This window comes from Amblyraja radiata, unplaced genomic scaffold (assembly GCF_010909765.2).
Source record: "Amblyraja radiata isolate CabotCenter1 unplaced genomic scaffold, sAmbRad1.1.pri scaffold_954_ctg1, whole genome shotgun sequence".
NCBI lineage: Eukaryota > Metazoa > Chordata > Chondrichthyes > Rajiformes > Rajidae > Amblyraja > Amblyraja radiata.
The window spans coordinates 12314-20565 of record NW_022630949.1 but is presented as its reverse complement, the minus strand read 5'-3'; the positions used below and the strand labels follow the sequence as shown (position 1 = coordinate 20565).

At 53.2% G+C, this 8252-nt stretch overlaps 1 long non-coding RNA gene across 1 annotated transcript; it reads right to left on the bottom strand.

Moving 5' to 3' along the window:
- Nucleotides 1-4791: 4791 nt before the first annotated feature.
- On the bottom strand, nucleotides 4792-5966 carry LOC116970498. Its single transcript, XR_004411163.1, has 4 exons — nucleotides 5917-5966; nucleotides 5593-5763; nucleotides 5270-5437; nucleotides 4792-5101 (listed from the first exon to the last, which is right to left on the bottom strand). It is a non-coding gene; the product is annotated as an uncharacterized LOC116970498 (long non-coding RNA).
- Nucleotides 5967-8252: the final 2286 nt, after the last annotated feature.

Below are 8252 nucleotides of genomic sequence, written 5' to 3'. Positions count from 1 at the left end.
AACATTACCATCTGGTTTGGGAATTGCTCTGCCAAGGACAAGAAGGCTCTGCAGAGAGTAGTGCGTTCGGCCGAACGCACTATGGGAACTTCACTTGCCCCCCTGCAGGAACTATACATCAGGAGGTGCAACTCCAGAGCCAACAACATCATGGGAGACCCCTTCCACCCCTGCAACGGGCTGTTCCAGCTGCTACGGTCAGGCAAACGCCTCCGTTGCCAAGCGGTGAGAACGGAGAGGTTGAGAAGGAGTTTCTTCCCAGAGGCCAATCGGACTGTAAACGCCTATCTCATCAGTGACTAACTCTACTGAACGTTTTTCCTTCCATTATTTATTATGTAAAAGAATATGTGTGTTATGATTGTGTTTATAGTTTGTTTGGTTGTTTGTCTTTTGCACAAAAGTCCGCGAGCATTGCCACTTTCATTTCACTGCACATCTCGTATGTGTATGTGATGAATAAACTTGACTTGACTTGACTTGGGTGAACGCACCCTGAGTAAAGGTCACTGTATAACACAAGTTGGTCTTCAGCCTCATCAGCAAACAGGTCCACACCCAGATCCGTGATGCTGGTACTGAATTATACAAAGACTGTGAAGCGATTAGTTCCAACACTTTGTTTTGCTCAAAACTGACTTTTTCAGCGCATAGAATAATTTATTGTAAGGCTATAGACCGCTGCCAACCAATTCCTCACCAGTCTTATTTAACTCCACACCTGACGTCGGAAGTTATTGGAGTCATTACCCACAAAGTCCTGCATCATAATCTTTTACATACCCCCCCCCCCCCCACACACACACACACACACGTCTCAGCCCCTCACGGGAGCGCCGTTCCAGCCCTGAGCCGGACCGCCCTCACGGGAGCGAGCCCAGGGCGAGTCCTGACAGGCTCTGCCTCCGGAGCCTCGAGGTCGCCAGCTCCGCCATTAGGCCTCAGCGCAGACGGAGGCAGAGAAGGGGGATATGACAAGAAAGTCACATTCCTCCGAAGGGAGAGACAAAAAGCACTGTTTCAACCCCCCACCCACCCCCCCCCCCATACACACCAGCACCAATCCACCCAGCACGACCCCAAAGCGTTGATATTGACCTTTTGCAAAAAATGGTGTAAATGGAAATAATGAAATAATGAAATGCAATCATCAAAAATAAATAGATTCTCAAAACACACAGAGATTAAAATCTTGTGGCGAACCCAAGTCCCAAATTGGGCCGCCCGGGATCGAGTATAATATAGTCGTGCCGCCCGGTTGTGGTGGGGGAGCGAGCGTTATACAGTTGCCGGGGGGGGGGGTGGAGCATCGACAATGGGGCCGCCCGGGATCGAGTATAATATAGTCGTGCCGCCCGGTTGTGGTGGGAGAGCGAGCGTTATACAGTTGCCGGGGTGGGGGTGGGGGGGGGGGGGGGTGGGTGGAGCAGCGTCGACAGTTGCTCGGGGCGGGAACGAGCGTCGACTGCACGGACCGCGCGGGTTTAACGGGCGTCGACAGTTGGCGGCGGGAACAAGGTTTAAAGTCCAGAGGAAGGTGAGGAAATATTATTGTTTAATGGCCACATTATTCTGTCCGTCTGTCCGTCTGTCCGGGAATATGGTGGTGGGGGGAGAGGAGAGTGGGGGGGGGGAGAGAGGAGGAAGAGTGTAATAATAATACATTTTATTTATGGGCACCTTTCAAGAGTCTCAAGGACACCTTACAAAATGGGAGAGAGTGGGGTGTGGAGGGGGAGATGGGGGAGGGGAGAGAGGGAGAGATGGGGTAGGGGAGAGAGTGTGGTGAGAGGGGGATGGGGAGAGGGAAGGGGGAGGGGAGGTGGAGGGAGGGGGAGGGGAGGGGTAGAGAGGGAAGGGGGAAGAGTGTGGAGGGAGGGAGGGGTAGGGGGAGTGGTGGAAGAGGGGAGGAGATGGGTAGGGGGAGAGTGGGGAGGAGGGAGGGGAGAAGGGGAGGGAGAGAGGTGGGGGGAGGAGAAGGGGGGGAGAGAGTGGGGGGGGGGGGGAGAGAGAGTAGGAGATGGGGGGTAGATAGGGAGGGGGTATGGTTTTAATACCAAGTTAGACCCACTAACCACCCCCCAAACACACAGGCGGGGGTAGAGAGGGGTAGCGGGGAGTGGTGTGGAAGGAGGGGTAGGGGGGTGGGTAATGGGGAGAGAGTAGAGGGGCAGGGGGGGAAAAGTGGACAGTGAGAGGGGTAGGGGGAAGGCGGCGGGAGGGCAGGAGTGAGATATGGGTGGGGGAGGGGGAGAGAGATGGGTGGGGAGGGGGGAGAGAAGGGGAAGTGTGGGGAGGGAGGAGGAGGGCGGTAGGGGGAGGGTTGGAAGGGGAGAGAGTGGGGAGTGAGGAGGAGGAGGAGGGAGTGAAGGAGGGAGAGATGGGGAGGGGGAGAGGAGAGAGGGGGTGGAGAAGGGGGTGAGGAGATGGGGGGGTAGAGGAGAAGGGGGGAAGAGGAGATGGGAGAGGAGATGGGGGAGAGTAGAAGGGGGGGAGGAGAAGGGGTGGAGAGGAGATGGGGGGAGGGGGGGTACGGGGAAGAGGGACAGAGGGGTAGGGGGGTGGGGTGTGGAGCATCGACAATGGGGCCGCCCGGGATCGAGTGTAATACAGCCGGGCCGCCCGGTTGTGGTGGGGGAGCGAGCGTTATACAGTTGCCGGGGTGGGGGGGGGGGGGGAGCAGCGTCGACAGTTGCTCGGGGCGGGAACGAGCGTCGACTGCACGGACCGCGCGGGTTTAACGGGCGTCGACAGTTGGCGGGGGAGAGAGTGAGGGGGGAAAGAGATGGGGGGGGGTGAGAGAGTAGGAGATGGGGGGTAGATAGGGAGGGGGTAGAGTGTTAATACCAAGTTACACCCACTAACCACCCGCCAAACACACATGCGGGGGTAGAGAGGGGTAGCGGGGAGTGGTGTGATAGGAGGGGAATGGGAATGGGGAGAGAGTAGAGGGGCAGGGGGGAAGAGTGGACAGGGAGAGGGGTAGGGGGGCGGCGGCGGGAGGGGAGGAGTGAGAGATGGGTGGGGGAGGGGGGAGAGAAGGGGAAGTGTGGGGAGGGAGGAGGAGGGCGGTAGGGGGAGGGTTGGAATGGGGAGAGAGTGGGGAGTGCGGAGGAGGAGGAGGGAGTGAAGGAGGGAGAGATGGGGAGGGGGAGAGGAGAAGGGGGTGAGGAGATGGGGGGTGAGGAGATGGGGAGGGGGAGATGGGGGAGAGGGTGTACGGGGAAGAGGGACAGAGGGGTAGGGGGAAGGGGGCGGATGGAGATGGGATAGTGGAGGGGGGGGGCAGAAAAGTGTGGAGGGAGGAGGGAGGTGTGGGGTGGGGAGCAGGGAGATGGGAGAGGGGGTGGAGAGAAGGGTGGGGGAGAGGAGATGGGGGGGAGAGGAGAAGGGGGGGAGGAGATGGGAGGGGGTGAGAGGAAGAAAGACTGGATAGACTCGGCTTGTACTCGCTAGAATTTAGAAGATTGAGGGGGGATCTTATAGAAACGTACAAAATTCTTAAGGGGTTGGACAGGCTAGATGCAGGAAGATTGTTCCCGATGTTGGAGAAGTCCAGAACAAGGGGCCACACACACAGTTTAAGGATAAGGGGGAAATCTTTTAGGACCGAGATGAGAAATATTGAATGGCGAATGGTGCAGGCTCGAAGGGCCGAATGGCCTCTACTCCTGCACCTATTGTCTATGTTTCTATGTGGTCTACCGTTTAGCAGAGTGGGGGCGGTGAGGAAAACAGACAATTCCATTATTTTGATTCATCACAGCTCGTCCAATGTCTTCGATGACGGAGCTCCTGGAAAGGTGTGATGATTCGCAGCTGCTGGATTTGACAAATCATTACCGCAAGAGGCTGGAAGCGGCGACTCAAGAGGCGGTGGAGAATGTCGTCTTTGTTCTAGCGTACGAGAGATATTTCAGTGAATAAGAGTACAAGGTAGGGAGAGGAATGGATGAGTGGGTAACTTTAGCCGATACACAAATGTTTTCATGCACAAATATTGTGGGCCTAAGGGTCCATTCTTCTGCTGTCCTCGTTGTAATGAGTCGAGTCATATACACCTCAAGGTACAATACATGTTTATTAAAGTCCACTCACTCACACAATTCATCTGCATGGTGTTACAGTAACTAGCAGCTACTCAAATGACCAATAAACATAATATGACATAGTGTTCATAGCAAAAGGATTTGAGTATAGGAGCAGGGAGGTTCTACTGCAGTTGTACAGGGTCTTGGCGAGACCACACCTGGAGTATTGCGTACAGTTTTGGTCTCCTAATCTGAGGAAAGACATTCTTGCCATAGAGGGAGTACAGAGAAGGTTCACCAGACTGATTCCTGGGATGTCAGGACTTTCATATGAAGAAAGACTGGATAAACTCGGCTTGTACTCGCTAGAATTGAGGGGGGGTCTTATAGAATCTTAAGGGTTTGGACAGGCTAGACGCAGGAAGATTGTTCCAGATGTTGGGGAAGTCCAGAACAAGGGGTCACAGTTTAAGGATAAGGGGGAAATCCTTTAGGACCGAGATGAGGAAAGCATTTTTCACACAGAGAGTGGTGAGTCTCTGGAATTCTCTGCCACAGAAGGTAGTTGAGGCCACAGTTCATTGGCTATATTTAAGAGGGAGTTAGACGTGGCCCTTGTGGCTAAAGGGATCAGGGGGTATGGAGAGAAGGCAGGTACAGGATACTGAGTTGGATGATCAGCCATGATCATTTTGAATGGCGAATGGTGCAGGCTCGAAGGGCCGAATGGCCTACTCCTGCACCTATTTTCTATGTTTGGATGGCAGGCAGGCAGCACCGGATATCTGGCATCATCATCAGCATCAGCAGCGCTGAGTACCCAGGTCACGTGACAGCGGGCAGGGCCGCCTCTGACGTCACCGCCCGGGAAGCGTCGGGGTATAAAGGGGAGGGAGGGCGGCCATTTAAAGGGGAGGGAGTGCGGGGAATCGGCCAACAATATTCCAGTCCCCAGGGCGGTGACGTTTACACCACGAGATGTTCACACGTCCACTGTCACTCCGGGTCTGGGTTCCTGCAGCGACCTCAGTTCCTTCTTCCCGGTTGGACCGAACTTATTCCGCCCCAGCCTGAAACATGTGGAGGAATAAAGAGGAAATAAACAGATGAAACAACAGTGTCAATAACAGGGACTGGGGTTAATATTTCAACAACACTTACAGAACAAAATCACAGGAGAAAGAAGCCCGCGGATCCCCTGATATTTGATCACATTAAACATTAACACAAACACTCACCCGATCCGCTTCAGTCTCGGGAGGGTCAGTATGAGTTCGCGGAGAGCGGGGACACATCGGTCTGTGAGGGAGTTGTCTGGCAGGTAAAGCTCCGTCAGTGAGGTGTTTGTACTGAGAGCGGAGACGAGATCCTCGGCTACAGAATCTGTGAGACCGACACTGTCCAACCTGGAGATGAGAGAGAGTGAGGGTGAGGGACAGAGAGGTACAGGAGACAGTGCAAATCCCCAGTGTTTATCAGTGACACAATTACTGATCATATTAATCTACAGTGTCACACACCCAGTGAGTGTAAACACAATCTCTCACAGTCTGGGACTTACCACAGTGTCTGTATTTTACAGTCCGGGTTCCTCAGAGCCACAGACACCAGTTTCACTCCAGAATCTCCCAGTTTATTCCGACTCAGGTGCAGCCACGTCACCGTGTGGTTTGTACTGAGAGCGGAGACGAGATCCACGGCTCCAGAATCTGTGAGACCGACACTTTGCAGCCTGGAGATGAGAGAGAGTGAGGGTGAGGGACACAGAGACAGGAGATGGTGCAAATCCCCAGTGTTCATCAGTGACACAATTACTGATCATATTAATGTTCAGTGTCAGACACCCAGTGAGTGTAAACACAATCTCTCACAGTCTGGGACTTACTCCAGTCTCTGTATTTTACAGTCCGGGTTCCTCAGAGCCGCAGACACCAGTTTCACTCCGGAATCTCCCAGGTTGTTGTCTCCCAGTCTAAACACAAACAGACAGAGTAAGAAACAAACCCCGAGGCTGAGATAGACAACTTCTCCCAAAGGGATATTTCTGGAAACACCTCAGCACATGATTGAACAAATCTGTGTGGATGTGGTGTTTGGTGACTTTCACCATTTATTCTCATTCCCCGACCGACGACCAGGAAATGTTCCCCGTGCAGAGAACGGCGGCAGGCATCACGGACGACCCGGGGGAAGGGGTCGATCACCGGTGACCTGGGGGAGGGAGGGGTAAAATAGGAGGGGTGCCCCCCCCCCCTGGGCACAGTGACGGCCGCTCGGCCCCATAGAAGGGGTGTTGGACGGACGGAATAACAAAATAGTGCAACAATTTTACAGTTCAGTGTTAGCATCAAACGGATATTTACTCCAAGTGCTGACACTTGTGCAGAGCCGGTCCCAGCCGCTGGAGACCTTCACACTGAATGCGGCAGCTCCATAGATCGAGGCGTTTGATTGTATCACAGAGCCTGATGGCATGAGACAGGACCGCACAGTCAATCGGGGTCAGTCCCAGTCCACTGAACGAAAGTGATTCCACAGATCCCAGTGTCTGCTGAGCCAGTGCAGGATTCTGTGACTCAAACAGGTAGTGCATCATGTTCAGGAGCCTCCGTGTATCAGCTTCACTCTCTGTGTTTCCAGTCCGGCGTTGAACCTCCTCCTTCACCCAGTCACTCACTCGGCAGATTGTTTGATGAGGGAATTTACCCAGAAACTCCTCCAAGATCCAAGCTGTCCGCGGGGAGGAGAGACCAGCGACAAAATGGAGAAACACTTCAAATCGCCCGTCTGAATTGCCATGGGCTTCAATGAGGAGTGTCGTGATATCCCCGGGATCTACAGTCAGGAATTGTGCGAGTGCGGCTACAAACTCTTGGATGGTGAGGTGCGGGAAGGTGTACACCACGCTCCGGGCTGAATCCTCTCTCTCCAAAAGTTCCATCAGGAACCCGGACAGGAACTGGGAAGGCTGCAGATTGTATTTGATCAAATCTTCATCTGTGAACACAATGTTCTTCTCAGCCACTCCAGTGAAGGCCATCTGACCAACCCTCAGTAACACCTCACGGAGGTTCTCAATCTCACGGCCGTGGTTTTTCAGGATGTTGTAAATAAAGTAGCAATATAGTTGTGTGATGGTCTTGGGAACTCGCTGCGGGTCCCGGTGTGTTTGTGTGAAGAAGGGGCCCAGTGTCAGGACAAGGATCCAGCAGTAGGAGGGGTTGTAGCTCATGGTGTACAGGATCTCGTTCTCCTTCACATGTTTGAAAACAGCTGCTGCCACCGTCTGATCTTCAAAATACCTGGTGAAATATTCCTTCCGTTCCTCACCAACAAATCCCAGGATTTCAGCCCAGACACTGATCTCTGCCTTTTCCAGTAAATGTAACGCAGTGGGGCGGGTGGTGACTAGCACTGAACACTCTGGGAGCAGCTTGTGCTGGATTAAACTGTACACAATGTCAGACACTTCACACCACCACTCGGGATCTGGGCACTGGTGCTTAGGTTCTGTGTCTCTCCGACTGTCAGCAAAATCGATTCTGCCCTTGAATTCATCCAGACCGTCGAATATAAACAGCAATCCCTCTGGGTTCTTCCAGACCTCCCGCAGCATATTCCCAAAGTAAGGATACTGATCCAGAATCAGTTCCCTCAGGTTTATTCTGTGTTTAATCATGTTCAAATCCCGGAATTTGAAACTGAAGACAAACTGGAATTGTTGGAATATTTTCCCTGTGGCCCAGTCATGAACAATCTTCTGCACCATTGTTGTTTTTCCGATCCCCGCGACTCCGGACACTGATGCTGAACTCCCCGCGACTCCGGCTACTGATTCTGAACTCCCGGATCGGGATTTACTCCGGGAAAAGCTGCTGTGGAACAATTGATTAGTCCTGATTTTTTCCAGTTCTCCCCGGAGATGTTTCTCTTGCCATTTCTCATGGTCCCGGCCTCTTGCCAGCAGCTCATGTTCCACCAGTGTTCGATCTCGAACAGTGGAGATGATTGTGAGCTCAGCGTATCGATCAAGCAGCAGGAAATTCTTAACCTTCTCGTTCATCAGGATAGTGTTCACACTCAGTGTTTCAGTCTGTGCTCGCAGAGTCTCCTTGTGTTTCCGTTGATCATCTGTGGACAGAGAGACAGCATGTATTGAGTATCGGAGCAGGGAGGTTCTACTGCAGTTTTTGGTCTCCTAATTTGAGGAAGGACATTCTT